Here is an 18,152-nt window from a genome sequence, read left to right as displayed (position 1 = left end):
GTTATTTTAATCATGAAAAATGTTGAATTTCATCAAATGCCTACTCTGAATTAATTGAAATGATAATATGGATTTTGTCCTTTATTCTCTTGTATTATGTATAACATGTATTGGTTTGCATATGTTCAACTGTCCTTGCATCCTTGGGATGAACCCCACTTGATCATAATGAATAATATTTTTAATGTATTGTTGAATTTTGTGTGCTAGTATTTTGTTGAATATTTTTACATTGATATTCATTTGAAATATTGGTCTGTAATTTTTTTTATTGTTATTTCATGTGTCTTTCTTTGTTTGACTTTGGTATCAGGGTAATGCTGTCCTCATAGAATGAGTTTACAAGTATTCTTTCCTCCTCTATTTTTCCACATAATGTGAATAGAATTTGAATTAATTCTTCTTTAAATGCTTGGTAGAATCCAACAGTGAAACCATTGGTTTCTGGGCTTTTCTATACTAGTAGACTTTTATTACAGCTTTGATCTTGTTACTTCTTATTGGTCTGTTCAAGTTTTGGATTTCTTCACGGCTTGAACTTGGTATATTGTATTTGTCTAAGAATTCATCAGTTTACTCTAGATTTTCTAATTATTTACTGGCATAGAGTTGCTCAGATTAGCCATTAATTATCCTTTTTAATTTATGTGGTATCAGTTTTCATGTTTCCTTTTTTATCTCTGATTTAATTTATTTGGGTCTTTGCTACTTTCAGTTACTCTGGCTAAAGGTTTGTCTATTTTGTTTAACTTTGCAAAAAAACAAATTTTAGTTTCCTTGCATTATTAGGTAATTTATTTGAAGATTTTTTTTGTAGGCACTTATAGCTATACTTTTTTTAGTCCTGATTTTGCTGTATTCTGTATGTATTCATATGTTGTGTTTTCATTATTGTTTCTTTGAAGATATTTTAAAATTTCTTTCTTAATTTCTTCATTGACCCACTTGTCATTCTGGAGCATGTTGTTTAATCTCCATGTAATTGTATAGTTTCCAGAATTCCTCTTTTTATTTGTTTTTAGTATTATTCTATTGTGTTCAAAGGAGGTACATGATATTATTTCAATTTTTCTGAATGTTTTGAGTCTTGTTTTGTGGCCTAAGATAGGCTAGCCTTGCAAATGATCATGTACTGCAGAAAAGCATGTGTATTCTGCAGCTGTTGGATGAAATGTTCTGTTTATACCTATTAAATCCATTTGGAATAGTGAAAATTAAGTCTAGTGTTTTCTTGTTTAGTTTCTGTCTGGAAGATCTGTCTAATATTGAGACTGGGATGTTGAAGTCTCAAGATATTTTGTTGGGGTCTGGCTCTCTCTTTAGCTCTAATAATATTTGCTTTATATATCTGGGTGTTCAATTGTTGAGTGTACATATATTTACAATCATTATATTCTTTTTTGCTGAATTTACACTTTTATCATTATATCATAACCTTCTTTATCTCTTTTTACAGTTTTTGTCTTAAAATCTATTTTGTCTGATGTAAGTGCAGCTACTCCTTCTCTGTTTTGGTTTCCATTGGCATAGAATATTTTTTGTCTTCAGTTTATTTTAAGTGTATAGGCATATTTTTAGGTGAAGTATGTTTCTTGTAGGCAAAATAACATTGCGTCTTGTTTTTTGCTCCATTCAGCCACTCTAAGTCTTCTGATTGGGAATTATGTAGTGCATTTACATTCAATGTTTTTATTGAAAATCATTGAATTTGTATATTGAATTTATTTATACATTTATAGTCCATTTACATTCAGTGATTTTATTGAAAAGTGACGACTTACTCCTATCATTTTATTTCATTTCTGGTTGTTTGTGGTCTTCTCTTACTTTTTTTTCTTACTGTCTTTCTTTTAGTGAAGACAATTTTCTTTTGTAATGTGATTTAATTTTTGCTTTTTTTGTTTACATTTTATGTTTTTTTTTATTTGAGGTTACCACAAGGCTTGCAAATGCTGTCTTATAATTCATTATTTTAAGCTTATAACATAATAACAACACTGTTTGCATAAAACAATCAAACCAGCAAAAATAGAACTAATAAGAATGTTACAACTTGAGTGCATGCCACTATTTAATTTTCTCTTGTTTCTATTCATGTCATGTCTTATTGAATTGACTATGTCTTAAAAATTTGTCATATTTGTTATATTTGATTGGTTTGTTTTTATTCTTTTTTTTTTTTTTTTTTTTTTTTTTTTTACTATTTAGTTTTTGTCCTATATTTGTTATTATCTTATTCATTTCTTTATGATATTCTTTTTTTTTTAGTTTTTTATTTTTTTCTTATTTTTTTTTTTTTTTGAGTATTTTCAGATATTTTTTGAGTTTTTTTTTTTTTTTTATCATCAGCTTTTTTTTTTTTTTGTTTTTTTTTTTTTTTTTTTTTTTTTTTTTTTTTTTTTTTTTTTTTTTTTTTTTTTTTTTTTTTTTTTTTTTTTTTTTTTTTTTCTTTGTGTTGAATTTCTTTGAGTTTCTTCAGAATAGTTATTTTGAATTCTATTTCTGAATGTTCACGTATCTCTGTTTGTCCAGAATTGTACTCCTGCCTTATTTAGTTTATTTGGTGAGGTCATGTTATTCTGGATGGCTTGTAGATATCCTTCAGCGTCTGGGAATTGAAGGGTTAGGTATTTATTGTAATCTTCACTCTCTGGGCTTGTTTGTACCCACTTTTTTGAAAACTTTCCAGATATTTAAAATGTATTGGTTGCGGATTTCTAAGCTGTATCTACTTTAGGGTGCACTCCAAGCTCAGTAACACTGTGGTTTTTGCAGACTTGTAGAGGTACCACCTTGATGTTCTTGGACAAGACCTAAAAGAATTCTCTGGATTACAAAGAAGAGACTCTTGTGTTTGTTGTTGTTGTTTTCTTACTTTCTTCCAAATGAATGAAGTCACTCTCTCTGTTCTGAGTCACCTGCATATGGGGACGGAGTGACACAAGCACTGCTGTGGCCACTACCAGTATAACTGTGCTGGGTCAGACCTGAAGCCAGCACAGCACTGAGTCTCATCCAAGGCCTGCTGTAACCACTCCCTGTTTATGGCCTATGTTATCTCAAGGCCCTGGGGCTCTACAATAAGCATGTGGCAAAGACAACCAATCCTGTGCCCTGCCATTTAGGGTCATGTGTTTTCTGAGGTTCTGGATGTATCCAGAGCTGCCATCTCAGAGACAGGGACTAGAGTCATAATTCTTAGAAATCTACCTGATATTCTTTTGTAATACGGCTAAGCTGGCACTCAATCTACAAGACATAGTTCTTCCCACTATTCTTCCTCCTTCCCAAAGGCAGATAGACCTCATCCTTTGGCTACCACCACCACCCAATGGTTGGGACTCACCTTTCAGCAATTTGGGCTTCCCTCTGACCCAGGGCAGTTCTAGAAATGCTGTCCAAGAGCCATGTCCTGGACCTCAAAAGCCCATTTGGTGCTCTACCACCCTGTGGCTGAGGTGGTATCTAAGGTGCAAGAAAAAAGTCCCCTTTACTTTCCCCATTACTTTTCCCAAGCCAAAGACATCTTTTCTCATAGCCACCACAGCTGACAAAGTTCTGAGTCTCACTTGATTGTAGCTATTGTCAGAGTGTCACCTAAGTTGCATGATGTACAATCTGCATATTGCTGCTGGTTATTTACAACTTAAGGGGTCTTTGTCATCCAGTGATGTATCCTCCTTGGACTGGGTTCTTTCCTTCAGGGCAGTGGGTTCTCTTCTGGCTCAGAATGTGTCTAGAATTGTTATCCAGGAGAAAGGAGAGTGGAGAGCAGCTTTTTTGTGTGTGAGAGAGAGAGATCTCTGATGAAAGTGGTGAGGTGGCAGACCGCAGCAGATTTTATAGGCAGGCTGGATGGATTTGATCAGGTATGACATCTACATAGTTTGTGGGGGAAGGCTGGTCGCCCCACCCTAATCTTATTATGCAAATGAGCTTTAGGATAGGTGCAATCTTGTCTGCTTCTTACTGTACACATGGCCGACAAAGAGAGGGAAGATGGAGCCACTATCTTGAACATGATTGGCACAACTGCCAGTATCTATGTCTGCAGCTCGATTTTACAGGCTGGTCTTCACTAGAAAGGAAAATAATATGGGGCTGCTTTTCATTAAAAAGGAAAGCCTTACCAAGAACTCCCATGCCCTTGCTATCTGCTTAAGTAATTCCTTCTTAACTCCTATATCATTACTAAGAAGTCAAAAAGCGATATATGCTGGCAAGATTGCAGAGAAAAAGAAACACTTTTACACTGTGAGTAGGATTGTAAATTAGTTCAACCATTGTAAATGACAGTGTGGTGATTCCTCAATGACCTAGGGGCAGAAATACTATTTGACCCAGCAATCCCATTACTGGGTATATACCCCCCAAAATATAAATTATTCTGTTATAAAGATACCTGCACACGTATGTTCATTGCAGCACTATTCACAAGGGCAAAGACGTGGAATCAACTTAAGGTGCCCATCAATAATAGACTGGATAAAGAACATGTGATACATGTACACTATGGAAGACGATGCAGCCAGAAGAAAGATTGAGATCATGTCCTTTGCAGGGACATGGATGTAGGTGGAGGCCATTATCCTCAGCAAACTATGCTGGAACAGAAAACCAAACACCCCATGTTCTTACTTATAAGTGAGAGCTGAATAATGACAACACATGGACACAGGGTGGCAAGGGGAACAACACAAACTGGAGTCTCAGAGGGCTGGCGTTTCGGGGAGGGACAGCATCATGAAGAATAGCTAATGGATGCTGGGCTTAATACCTATTTCATGAGATGATCTGTGCAGCAAACCACGATGGCACATGTTTACCCATGTAACAAATCTGCACATCCTGCTCATTTACCCAAAACTTAAAAATTGAAGAAAAAAAATAGAAATAGCATTGAATCTATAAATTGCCTTGGGCAGTATTACCATGTTAACAATATTGATTTTTCCTATCCATGAGCATGGAATGTTTTGTGAAACATTTAAAATATCAGCTACAATATTTACATGTTTATGTTAATTATTATAGTACAGTCTTTGAAAATCAGTAGATCAGCTACTGAAATGTCTGATTTATTTTTTCCCAGGTTTATTGCAATATAGTTGGTATACAGAAAAACTCCACATATTTAATGGATTCGATTTGGTAAGTTTTGACATATTTATACACTTGAGTTGCCATCACCACAAGCAAGCTAACAAACATATGCATAACCTCTTTCCTTGTGTTCCTTTTTTTTGTTTTTGTGGCAAGAGCACTTGAGATCCACCCTTCTGACAAATTTTTAAGTACACAATACCTTATGTTAATTATAAGCACTATTTAGTACAGCAGCTTTCTGGAACTTATTCAACTTGTATTACTGTAACTAACTTTATACCCATTGAAGAACTCTCCCTGTCCCCCTACCCCCAGCTTCCGGTAACCATTATTCTACTGTTTACTTTTGTAACTTTAGCTATTTTAGATGCCTCATATAAAAGGAATCATTCAGTATTTGTCCTTTTGTGGCTGAGTTATTTTACTCAGTATAATGTCTTTCAGGTCCATCTATATTGCTGCAAATGGTAGAGTAAAATGCAGTGCCCAGTACTAAATTATTGTCAGGTTTTAGAAAAGTACCCGATTTAGTTTCCAATGGTGAATTACCATAGTGAATGTGTACAGTTTACACAGAGTTACCAAGATGTATACAATGAACAGAATTTCACTTGAACTTGAAGATACCTCTTTAGAATTTTTGAGTTTTCTACAACTAATAATTTAATGCTAACACTAGTACTAGTTGTCAGTCAATGAAGATATCAGCTATGACTCCATAGTCAGAAAGTAAGTACTAAATGATTTGCCTGTGGCCTGAGAGAAAGAATGTGTTTATGACTGTGCATAATGTGAAAATAGAGCATAGACCTCAGGCAAAGTTCAGTTGTGAGTTAAGGATTAAATTTGCAAAGGCAAAAGCCACCAACATTGGAGGTTGCCTGAGTCTCAGTTTATCAGGGAATAGTTTCCTGAACCTATCAAATTTAAGACACTGTGTTAGGCATCAAGTAATTCAAGAAATGAAATGAGTTATAACATCCTCTGCTCTCAACAGAAAATACCCATTATCCATATTACTCTTGAAAACTCCTGAAAGCTCGAAACAATCACGGAAGAAACAACTCAAGTAATACCTTAAAATATCTGTGTAAATTTTTTTAAAAATTGTATTTATTGCACTTTCACATAAATGACTATCATTAACCCAGAGATTTTTAACTAAGCTATTTTTATAAAGGTGTCCTTCTCCCTAAGTCGTGTTTATTGACTACAAATCAATACTGCAGTAATAATGGTAAGATTCACATTAATGTAATACATAACTATAAATACTGGAGAATTAATTTATGAAGTTCTACTCCAGGTCATTGTTTTACTGCCCCTCCTTTCCAAAATGCATTCAAGATTTATTCAGGCACGCTTTTTCTCATGCTATCTGGCTCTGTATTCTTTATGAAAATTTAGTAGGGGTTTCAAAGGGTGTCACATGAAATTTGTAGTGTAGTACATAACGTGTATTTCAGATCATGAGTATAGAATTGTTAAAAGAGTGACTATGAAATAGTTCAAAGTGATAGACTGACAGATTTATATTTTCATGATAAATAATCCTAGTAAAAAGAGCAAAACAATTTCAGCTCAAACTTCGTAAGTTATTATATGAAATATGGCAAAGGAGAAAATATATGTTCTCTATCCAGAAACTATCCTGTAAATCATACACCAAAAGAAAGATATTAGACTTATAAGATAACATAGATTGATTATTATTTCAGCTAATATTTCTATAATTTTCATGAGAGAATTCTACAAAATACATATAAAGTTATATACATTCAAACTATATATTTTCTTAAGTATAAAGTTAAAACTATCTTTTCTAATGAAGAAACACATAACCAGAGATGGTAAGGTCACAGCCAAATATATTTAGATTCAAAATCAATATTAAATTTGGTAAAATACTTCATGTTTTTTGAGGGTTGTTAGTTATCAAGCAAAAATCATCTACCTTAATTATTTTTAAACAGATCATAGTATTATTAATTTACCTCAAGCAATTCTTTATCTATCTTCACCAATATCACTAAGTGGTTTTTGTGCATATAGAATATTTCAAATCACAAAGTATTTACTTTATACCCCTCATATTTTTATCTAATGCCTTCTGCATGAATCTGAAGTATGAACAAAGCCTAAATACCAAAGAAAGATATTTTAAAATTTAAGAAACAGACATGGCCAAATTCCAAGCATAGAAGTGTTTATCTGTGTATGCAGTTTGATACAGTTTGGCTGTGTTCTCATGCGAATCTCATATTGCAGTTTTCATAATCCCCACGTATCATGGGAGCAGTTACCCCCATGCTGCTCCCATGATAGTGAATGAGTTCTTACAAGGTCTGATGATTTTAGAAAGGGGTTTTCCCCCTTTGCTCGGCACTTCTCGCTCCTGCTGCCCTGTGAAGAATAACATGTTTGCTTCCCCTTCCTCCATGACTGTAAGTTTCCTGAGGCCTGCCCAGCCATGGGGCACTTTCGCTCAAATAAACCTCTTTTCTTTTTAAATTATCCAGTCTTGGTAAGTTCTTCATAGCAGTGTGAGAACAACCTAATACACAGTTTAAGGTAATTAAGGGAGTTGTTGATAATTTCTGCTTCTTGAAGAGAAGCTACATTGAGAGGCAGAAATTTTAAAGTTATTAAATGTAATTTGCATATTATGAGAAACAAGAGATTTAATATTTTTATAGTTTGTGATTAAGAACTGTAAAGTTATTTGTCAAAATTATGAGTACTAGTGATATCACTCCCAATACTGTTATCATTACTACTATTTATTGAACACTATTCTATGTCTGGCACTGTCTTAGACATATTTATGCATTTGGAATTGTCACAGAACTCTAAGAGATACATGTGATTATTCCCAAATATCAGATGAGGCAATAGGGATTTGACAGGATAAATTGACCAAAATCACATAGCAATAAAATGGCAGAACCAGTCTTCAAACCAAAGTCTCCCTGATCCCAGCATCATCTCTATAGAAAATTCTTAAAAATATATTACAAATGCTCATAGTTCTAGAAACTAATGTTGAAGATGGATATTTACAAAAATTAATAGGGTACTGGATAAAGAGGACTGCTCCGAAAAAGGCCCTATGAAGTGTTTTAGATGATTCATGGTGTGTCTTTAAAATGAAACCAGATAGTGACTAGGTTATACAGGAAGCAATGACAATCAATCACTAGGAAGGGTAAATATGTAAGGAAACAGGAAAGGCATTCCTTAATTTTTTCTCTTTGAAAGACAACCAATTATTCAAAGCAAAAATAATAACCTTATATTGTGGAGTTCACTGCATGTGCAAATGTAAAATATGTTAAAATAATAGCCCCCAAAATCGGGGAAATTGATTTTTTCTGTTCTAACGAACGTTCTTCCATTTATATGAATTTTAACAATATGAGCTCTAAGTAGACTGTGATATAATTATACCTACTGTAATCTGTAGGAAAAAAAACACTTGAAATAAATGAGTTCTAGTTAAACATGCAATAGAGTAATTAAAATTGAATATTTAATATATTTGATTACCCAAAATATGGCAGAAAAAGAGAAAATTTTAAAAAGATAACCATAAATAATAGCAAGTTGTTAGATTTAAACCCATGCTGATCAATAATTACATTAAATTCAGAACAATTAAGCTAATTAAAGGAAGATATTATAATAAAGGAAACACCTGTTATATAATTGAACTAAACACGGACACCATATTTTGTCCCCTAGGTTGTTTATTTCTCCACAGCAGGCTGAGACCTGTTAGCTCAAAAGACAACTCCTGTCAAACTCAAATTTTTACACATTCAATTATTTTAAAAATAACCCAAACACACAGATTTTTAGCCATTTAGGGCCTTCCTACTTTGCATATCCTGCAAAAAAAACTTACCTAACAGCTGTTGCCCATTAAGATAGCGCCTTATAATTATGAGACTCCAAGCTGCCATAACCCTTCAGGGCTCTCTAATTCATAGAATCTCCACTGTGCTGCTGACAGACATTACCTAGACACTTAAGTACGCTCTTTGATCCCTCTCCCCGCTTAAAAGTTAGTTATCTTGCCCTTCTCCCCTTTTGTATAATGCCCCCTATGGCTTAGCCTCTGTATGGCCATTCTCTAAGAGACTTCCCTTCTCATGAAACTCTAAGTGCCATCTAATAAAAGCTTGTTGTGTGTTACTACCTCCGGTGATCATATATTTTCCCTTTTGATCAATCCCCAATTGCTGAAACTCACTACAAAAATCACACCATGCTGTCTACAAGATAGGCACTTTATCTCTTAATATTTAATTTTAAATTAAAGAAATGTTGCAAGACCAGTACAAAAACTCCTATATACCCTTCACGCAAATTTGTTCAGTTCCTCTAATTTTTTAACACTTTATCATATTTTTACTCTTTCTTTTTCCCTACACTTCCCTGTTTCTCTTCCTCCCTCCCTCTCTCTCTTCTTATCTCTCCTCTCTCAGGATGCATATATGTTGTATTTACATACACACATAAGAGTTCTCTGAATAATTTGAGAATAAGTAGCATCCACTAAAAATTTTAGTGCATTTGCCCAAAATAAAGGGACTCTCTAACATACCGCACTACAATCATCTGAATTAAAACATTAAAAATGATGCTACACTCTCAAAAATATGCAGCCCTCATTCAGATTTTACCAACTGCCTAACAATGTCTTTTTTACTTTTTGATCCAGAATATACGCTAATATTTTACAATATCTTTAATTGTTACATCCTGTTGGATTCATTTTATCTGAAATAGTCAGTCTTGCATAGTTTCTCAATAGCTTGAGAGTATTTAAGGTTTCAAGTGTTAAATCTTAAACATTGCAAGATGTCTTTTGATCTAAGTTTATCCAATGCTTAATCATGACAAGACTCAGGTTACTTATTCTTGGCAGACATGATAATGCAGGGACTTCAAAATGGCTGACTGGAAGCATTGTGTGCCTGCTTCCTCCACTTAGAAGAACCAAGATAGACTATAGACAAGCACTCTTGGAATACATTCTCCAAGAGAGAACATGTTAATTCAACATAAAAGTGGCAGGAAACACCAAAAGCAAGGAAGAAGATGGAAGAGAGGCAGGCAGCTTGGCCAGGATCAGCTGGAAGGTGGGAGTGACTTCCCAGTGTGAGGAAAGGGTGAGAGAGGTTCAGCAGCCCGCATCTCCAGCATGGAACCATGCAAACCTGGCCACCAGAGAAACCATCAACACTCTTATGGGACAGAACTGCTTAATAGGCTATGGGAGCACTGAGCTCCACACCCTTTTTGAGAATTAAGTGGTGACAGCAAGGTGCCTTTTTTTTTTTTTTTTGATGGAATCTCGCTCTGTCACCCAGGCTGCAGTGGTGCCATCTCGACTCACTGTAATCTCTGCCTTTTGGGTTCAAGTGATTCTCCTGTCTCAGCCTCCCGAGTAGCTGGGATTACAGGCATGTGCCACCACGCCCAGCCTACATTTCCTCTTGGCACTAACATAGTAGAGATTCTCTATGCAGGCTCTGCCCTTGCAGCAGGCTTCTGCCTGGGCACCCAGGCTTTTCTCTACATCTTCTGAAATCTACAAAGAGAATGCCAATCGTCATTCACTCTTGCACTCTGTGTGCCTACAGGCTTAACACCACCACTTGGAAGCTGTCAAGGCTTATAGCAGCTTGTACTCTCCAGAGCAGCAGCAGAAGTAATATCCGAGTGCCTTTAAGCCAAGGCTGGAGCCTGAGCATCCTAGATATGAGAAGCAGTGTCCTGAGGCTGCCCAGGGAAGTGGGGTGCTGGGCCTGGCTCATGAAACCATTATTTCTTCCTAGGTCTCCAGGCTTGTGATGGGAGGGACTGCCTTGAAGGTTTTTGAAATTCCTTTGAGACCTTTATTTTTTCCTCATTTTCTTGGCCATCAATCAGCACTTGGCTCCCTTTTAGTTACGTGAATTTCTGTAACAAGTGGTTGCTCCACAGCTTGCTTGAATTCCTCTCCTGAAAAAATATTTTCTTTCTCTGCCACATAGGGTGCAGATTTTCCATACTTTTACACTCTGCTTCCATTTTAAATATAAGCTCCAAATTTAGTCATTTCTTTGCTCCCACATCTAAATGTAGACTGTTAGAAGCAGCGAAGCTACATCTTGAACACTTTGCTACTTAGAAACTTTTATTTTTGCCGGATACCCTAAATCATCACTATAAAGTTCAAACTTTCACAGATCACTAGGGCATGAACAGAATGTAGCCAAGCTCTTTGCTAAGGCATACCATGTGTGACCTTTGCTCCAGTTTCCAATAAGCTTCTCATTTTCATCTGAGACCTCCTCACCCTGGCCTTTGCTGTCTGTATCACTACTATCATTTGATCCTAACCATTTCAAAAGTCTCTAAGAAGTTTCAAACCTTCCCTCATCTTTCTGAGCCCTCAAAACTCTTCCAGCTTCTGCCTGTTACCCATTTCAAAAGTCAGTTCCACATTTTTACATATTTTTATAGCAATACTCAATTCTCAGTACCAATTTTCTGTATTTTTCCATTCTTGAACTACTGTGAAATAATACCTGAGACTGGGTAATTTATAGAATAGAGTTTTAATTGGCTCATGGTTCTGCAGCCTTCACAGAAAGCATTATTCTGGCATCTACTTTGCTTTTAGGGAGGCCTCAGGAAGCTTACAATTATGGCAGAAGATGAAGGAGAAAGAAGCACATCACATGGTGAAAGCAGGAGCAAGCAACAATGAGAGACAGAGTTGAGGGGGTAGGTGCCACACACTTTTAAATAAGCAGATTTTGTGAGAACTCACTATCATGAAGACAACACCAAGCCATGAGGGACCTGCCCCGATCATCCAAACACCTCCCACCAGGCCTTGCATCCAGCATTGGAAATAACAATTCAACATGAGATTTTGGTGGGGACAAATATTCAAACAATGTTATGAGGTCAACGTGAACTACCCTGGGCCATAAGAATAGGCACACTCAACCCACCACTGACACTCCTGAGGCCTGAAGACAGGCAAGCCTAGCATCCTAGTCACCAGCACAAATTTACCAGAGCTTCCAATAATAATCATACTCTAACCAACTAAGAAAATTACAGATACCATTAATACCATTTAAAAGCAAAGAAATCGTACAGCATCTAAACTACTGTGCAAACCCAAAATCAAAGCCAATGTACTCTACAAAACCAACACCATAGATACATCTTCAGGAAAAAATGTCCTCTTCATGAAAGGAAATTCAAAAACAAGAAAAAGGCACTGTTGTATCAGATATACCAATATAAATGTAAAAATACCATTAATGCCATTTAAAAGCAAAGAAATCGTACAGCATCTAAACTACTGTGCAAACCCCAAATCATAGCCGGTGTACGCTACAAAACCAACACCATAGATACATCTTCAGGAAAAAAAGTCCTCTTTATGAAAGTAAATTGAAAAATAGGAAAAAGTCACTGTTGTAGCAGATGTACCAAAATAAATGTAAGGGCACAAGAAATTTTAAAAAGCAAGAAAATATGACACCTACAAATAAACATAATAATTCTCTAGCAATTGAACTTAATCAAAAAGAAAATTTCAAAATTTCATAAAAATTGAAAATACTGATTTTCAAAGAACTCAGTGAGCTAAAAGAGTATTCTGAAAATCAATACCAAGAAATCAGATACATAAGATATGATTGGAAAATTTGCGATGGAATAGATACTATAAAAAATAGAAATTCTGGAACTAAATAATTTATTAAAGTAGATACAAAATTTATTTAAAAGCTTAAATGATAGACTAGATCAAAAAGAAGCAAAGTAATGTCTTAACTTGAAGACAAGTCTTTTGAAATAATCCAGTAAGAAAAATTTTTTTAAAAAATTAAAAATGACTAGCAAAAACTTTGTGATGCTTGTGTCTACATAAAGCAAAAAAAAAATTATTATATTTATTGGTATTCCAGAGGACAAAGAGAAAATAAAAAGATTATAAAACCTACTTAATTACATTATCGATCAATACTTTCCAATTCAAGCAAGAGACTTATACTTTCCAATACAGAAAATTTAATAATGCCCAGGTGGATATAACACAAAAGGTTTTCTTCGTAAAACATTGAGATCAAACCACTCTAAGATAAATGATAAAGTGAAAATCCTAAAAGCACCATAATAAAAACAAACATCTAGTTACCTATAAAGAAAACCCCATCAAACTAACAGTAGATTTTACAGCAGAAACAGTATGAGAGGTGACAGCGTGCTGGCAGTCCTCATAGCCCTTGCTCGCTCTCGGCGCCTCCTCTGCCTGTGCTCCCACTTTGGTGGCACTTGAGGAACCCTTCAGCCTGCCGCTGCATTGTGGGAGCCTCTTTCTGGGCTGGCCAAGGCCGGAGCCGGCTCCTTCACCTTGCAGGGAGGTGTGGAGGGAGAGGCGTTGGCGGGAACCTGGGTTTGTTAGATCAAACCCTGGCCTTTAATGAAAAGAATGTGGCTTTAGCTGCAGCCCAAGAGTTTGGAGATACCTGGTATCTTAGTCAAGTAAATGATAGAATGACAGCCGAAGAAAGGGACAAATTCCCTACCGGTCAGCAAGCCATCCCCAGTATGGATCCCCACTGGGACCTTGACTCAGATCATGGGGACTGGAGTCGTAAACATGTGTTGACCTGTGTTCTAGAAGGACTAAGGAGAATTGGAAAAAAGCCCATGAATTATTCAACGATGTCCACCATAACTCAGGGAAAGGAAGAAAATCCTTCTGCCTTCCTCAAGCGGCTACGGGAGGCCTTAAGAAATACTCCCCTGTCACCCGAATCACTCGAGGGTCAATTGATTCTAAAAGATAAGTTTATTACCCAATCAGCTGCAGATATCAGGAGAAAGCTCCAAAAGCAAGCCCTGGGCCCTGAACAAAATCTAGAGACATTATTAAACCTGGCAACCTCAGTGTTCTATAATAGCGACCAAGAGGAACAGGCCCAAAAGGAAAAGCGAGATCAGAGAAAGGCCGCAGCCTTAGTCATGGCCCTCAGACAAACAAACCTTGGTGGTTCAGAGAGGACAGAAAACGAAGCAGGCCAATCACCTGGTAGGGCTTGTTATCAGTGTGGTTTACTAGGACACTTTAACAAAGATTGTCCAATGAGAAACAAGCTACCCCCTCGTCTGTGTCCACTATGCCGAGGCAATCACTGGAAGGTGCACTGCCCCAGAGGATGAAGGTTCCCTGGGTCAGAAGCCCCCAACCAGATGATCCAACAACAGGACTGAGGGTGCCCGGGGCAAGCGCCAGCTCATGTCATCACCCTCGCTGAGCCCCGGGTATGTTTAACTATTGAGGGCCAGGAAATTGACTTCCTCCTGGACACTGGCATGGCCTTCTCAGTGTTAATCTCCTGTCCTGGACGACTGTCCTCAAGGTGCGTTACCATCCAAGGAATCCTGGAACAGCCTGTAACCAGGTATTTCTCCCACCTCCTCAGTTGTAATTGGGAGACTGCTCTTTTCACATGCATTTCTTGTTATGCCTGAAAGTCCCACACCCTTATTAGGGAGGGATATATTAGCCAAGGCTGGAGCTATTATCTACATGAATATGGGGAACAAGTTACCCATGTGTTGTCCCCTGCTTGAGGAGGGAATCAACCCTGAAGTCTGGGCATTGGAAAGACAATTTGGAAGGGCAAAAAATGCCCGCCCAGTCCAAATCAGGTTAAAAGATCCCACCACTTTTCCTTATCAAAGGCAATATCCCTTAAGGCCTGAAGCTCATAAAGGATTACAGAATATTGTTAAACATTTGAAAGCTCAAGGCTTGGCTTAGTAAGGAAATGCAGCAGTCCCTGCAACACCCCAATTCTAGGAGTACAAAAGCCAAACGGTCAGTGGAGACTAGTGCAAGATCTTAGACTCATTAATGAGGCAATAATTCCACTATATCCAGTTGTACCCAACCCATATACCCTGCTCTCTCAAATACCAGAGGAAGCAGAATGGTTCACGGTTCTGGACCTTAAGAATGCCTTCTTCTGTATTCCTGTGCACTCTGATTCCCAGTTCCTCTTTGCCTTTGAGAATCCCACAGACCACACGTCCCAGCTTACATGGACGGTCTTGCCCCAAGGGTTTAGGGATAGCCCTCGTCTGTTTGCTCAGGCACTGGCCCAAGATCTAGGCCACTTCTCAAGTCCAGGCACTCTGGTCCTTCAATATGTAGATGATTTACTTTTGGCTACCAGTTCGGAAGCCTCGTGCCAGCAGGCTACTCTAGATCTCTTGAACTTTCTAGCTAATCAAGAGTACAAGGTGTCTAGGTCGAAGGCCCAGCTTTGCCTACAGCAGGTCAAATATCTAGGCCTAATCTTAGCCAGAGGGACCAGGGTCCTCAGCAAGGAATGAATACAGCCTATACTGGCTTATCCTCGCCCTAAGACATTAAAACAGTTGAGGGGGTTCCTTGGAATTACCAGCTTTTGCCAACTATGGATCCCCGGATACAGTGAGATAGCCAGGCCCCTCTATACTCTAATCAAGAAAACCCAGAGGGCAAATACTCATCTAGTCGAATGGGAACCAGAGGCAGAAACAGGCTTCAAAACCTTAAAGCAGGCCCTAGTACAAGCTCCAGCTTTAAGCCTTCCCACGGGACAAAACTTATCTTTATACGTCACAGAGAGAGCCGGGATAGCTCTTGGAGTCCTTACTCAGACTCGTGGGACAACCCCACAACCAGTGGCATACCTAAGTAAGGAAATTGATGTAGTAGCAAAAGGCTAGTCTCACTGTTTAAGGGTAGTTGCAGCAGTGGCCATCTTAGTGTCAGAAGCTATCAAAATAATACAAGGAAAAGATATCACTGTCTGGACTACTCATGATGTAAATGGCATACTAGGAGCCAAAGGAAGTTTATGGCTATCAGACAACCTCCTACTTAGATACCAGGCATTACTTCTTGAGGGACCAGTGCTTCAAATACACACGTGTGTGGCCCTCAACCCTGCCACTTTTCTCCCAGAGGATGGGGAACCAATTGAGCATGACTGCCAACAAATTATAGTCCGGACTTATGCCGCCCAAGATGATCGCTTGGAAGTCCCGTTAACTAATCCTGACCTTAACCTATATACCGATGGAAGTTCATTTGTGGAGAATGGGATACAAAGGGCAGGTTACGCCATAGTTAGTGATGTAACCATACTTGAAAGCAAGCCTCTTCCCCCAGGGACCAGTGCCCAGTTAGTGGAACTAGTGGCACTTACCCGAGGCTTAGAACTGGGAAAGGGAAAAAGAATAAACGTGTATACAGATAGCAAGCATGCTTATCTAATCCTACATGCCCATGCTGCAATATGGAAAGAAAGGGAGTTCCTAACCTCTGGGGGAACCTCCATTAAATACCACAAGGAAATTATAGGGTTATTGCAGGCAGTGCAAAAACCCAAAGAGTTGGGAGTCTTACACTGCCAAAGCCATCAAAATGGGAAGGAGAGGGGAGAACAGCAGCATAAGCGGCTGGCAGAAGTAGAGAAAGACCAGCAAGAAGGAAAGCAAGAAAAAGAAAGAGAGAAGGAGACAAAGAGAGGAAGAAACAAAGAAGGAGTCAGAAAGAGAGAAAGAGGGACAGACACAGAAAGTCAAAGAGAGAGAAAAAGAGAGGAAGAGACAAAAAGAAGTCGAAGAGAGAAAGAGAGAGAAAGAAATAGTAAAGAAAAAACAGTGTACCCTATTCCTTTAAAAGCCAGGGTAAATTTCTGTCTACCCAGCTAAGGCATATTCTACTTATGTGGATCTTCAACCCATATCTGCCTCTCAGACAGTTTGCAAGAAATAACGAAATCTATTCCTACTTTACAATCCCAAATAGACTCTTTGGCAGCAGTGACTCTCCAAAACTGCCGAGGCCTAGACCTCCTCACTGCTGAGAAAGGAGGACTCTGCACCTTCTTGGGGGAAGAGTGTTGTTTTTACACTAACCAGTCAGGGATAGTACGAGATGCTGCCTGGCGTTTACAGGAAAAGGCTTCTGAAATCAGACAATGCCTTTCAAATTCTTATACCAACCTCTGGAGTTGGGCAACATGGCTTCTCCCCTTTCTAGGTCTCGTGGCAGCCATCTTACTGTTACTTGCCTTTGGACCCTGTATTTTTAACCTTCTTGTCAAATTAATTTGTTTCCTCTAGAATCGAAGACATCAAGCTACAGATGGTCTTACAAATGGAACCCCAAATGAGTTCAACTAACAACTTCTACTGAGGACCCCTGGACCAACCCACTGGCACTTCCCCTGGCCTAGAAAGTTCCCCTCTGGAGGACACTACAACTGCAGGGCCCCCTCTTCACCCCTATCCTGCAGGAATTAGCTAGAGCGGTCATCGGCCAAATTCCCAACAGCAGTTGGGGTGTCCTGTTTAGAGGGGGGATTGAGAGGTGACAGCATACTGGCAGTCCTCACAGCCCTCGCTCGCTCTTGATGCCTCCTCTGCCTGGGCTCCCACTTTGGTGGCACTTGAGCCCTTCAGCCCGCCACTGCACTGTGGGAGCCCCTTTCTGGGCTGGCCAAGGCCACAGCCAGCTCCCTCAGCTTGCGGGGAGGTGTGGAGGGAGAGGCGCGGGCGGGAACCGGGGCTGCGCGGTGCTTGCAGGCCAGTGTGAGTTCCGGGTGGGCGTTGGCTCGGTGGACCCTGCACTCGGAGCGGCTGGCTGGCCCCACCAGCCCTGGGCAGTGAGGGGTTTAGCACCTGGGCCAGCAGCTGCTGTGCTCAATTTCTTGCCGGGCCTTAGCTGCCTTCCTGCAGGGCAGGGCTCGGGACCTGCAGCCTGCCATGCCTGAGCCTCCCCCGACTCTATGGGCTCCTGTGCGGCCCAAGCCTCCCCGACGAGCGCCGCCCCCTGCTCCAAGGCACCCAGTCCCATTGACCACCCAAGGGCTGAGGAGTGCGGGCACATGGCGCGGGACTGGCAGGCAGCTCCACCTGCAGCCTCAGTGCGGGATCCACTGGGTGAAGCCAGCTGGGCTCCTGAGTCTAGT

The sequence above is a fragment of the Nomascus leucogenys genome, chromosome X (genome assembly GCF_006542625.1).
Source record: "Nomascus leucogenys isolate Asia chromosome X, Asia_NLE_v1, whole genome shotgun sequence".
NCBI classification, from domain to species: Eukaryota; Metazoa; Chordata; class Mammalia; order Primates; family Hylobatidae; genus Nomascus; species Nomascus leucogenys.
The sequence above is the reverse complement of the archived record's forward strand: the minus strand, read 5'-3'. Positions refer to the sequence as shown.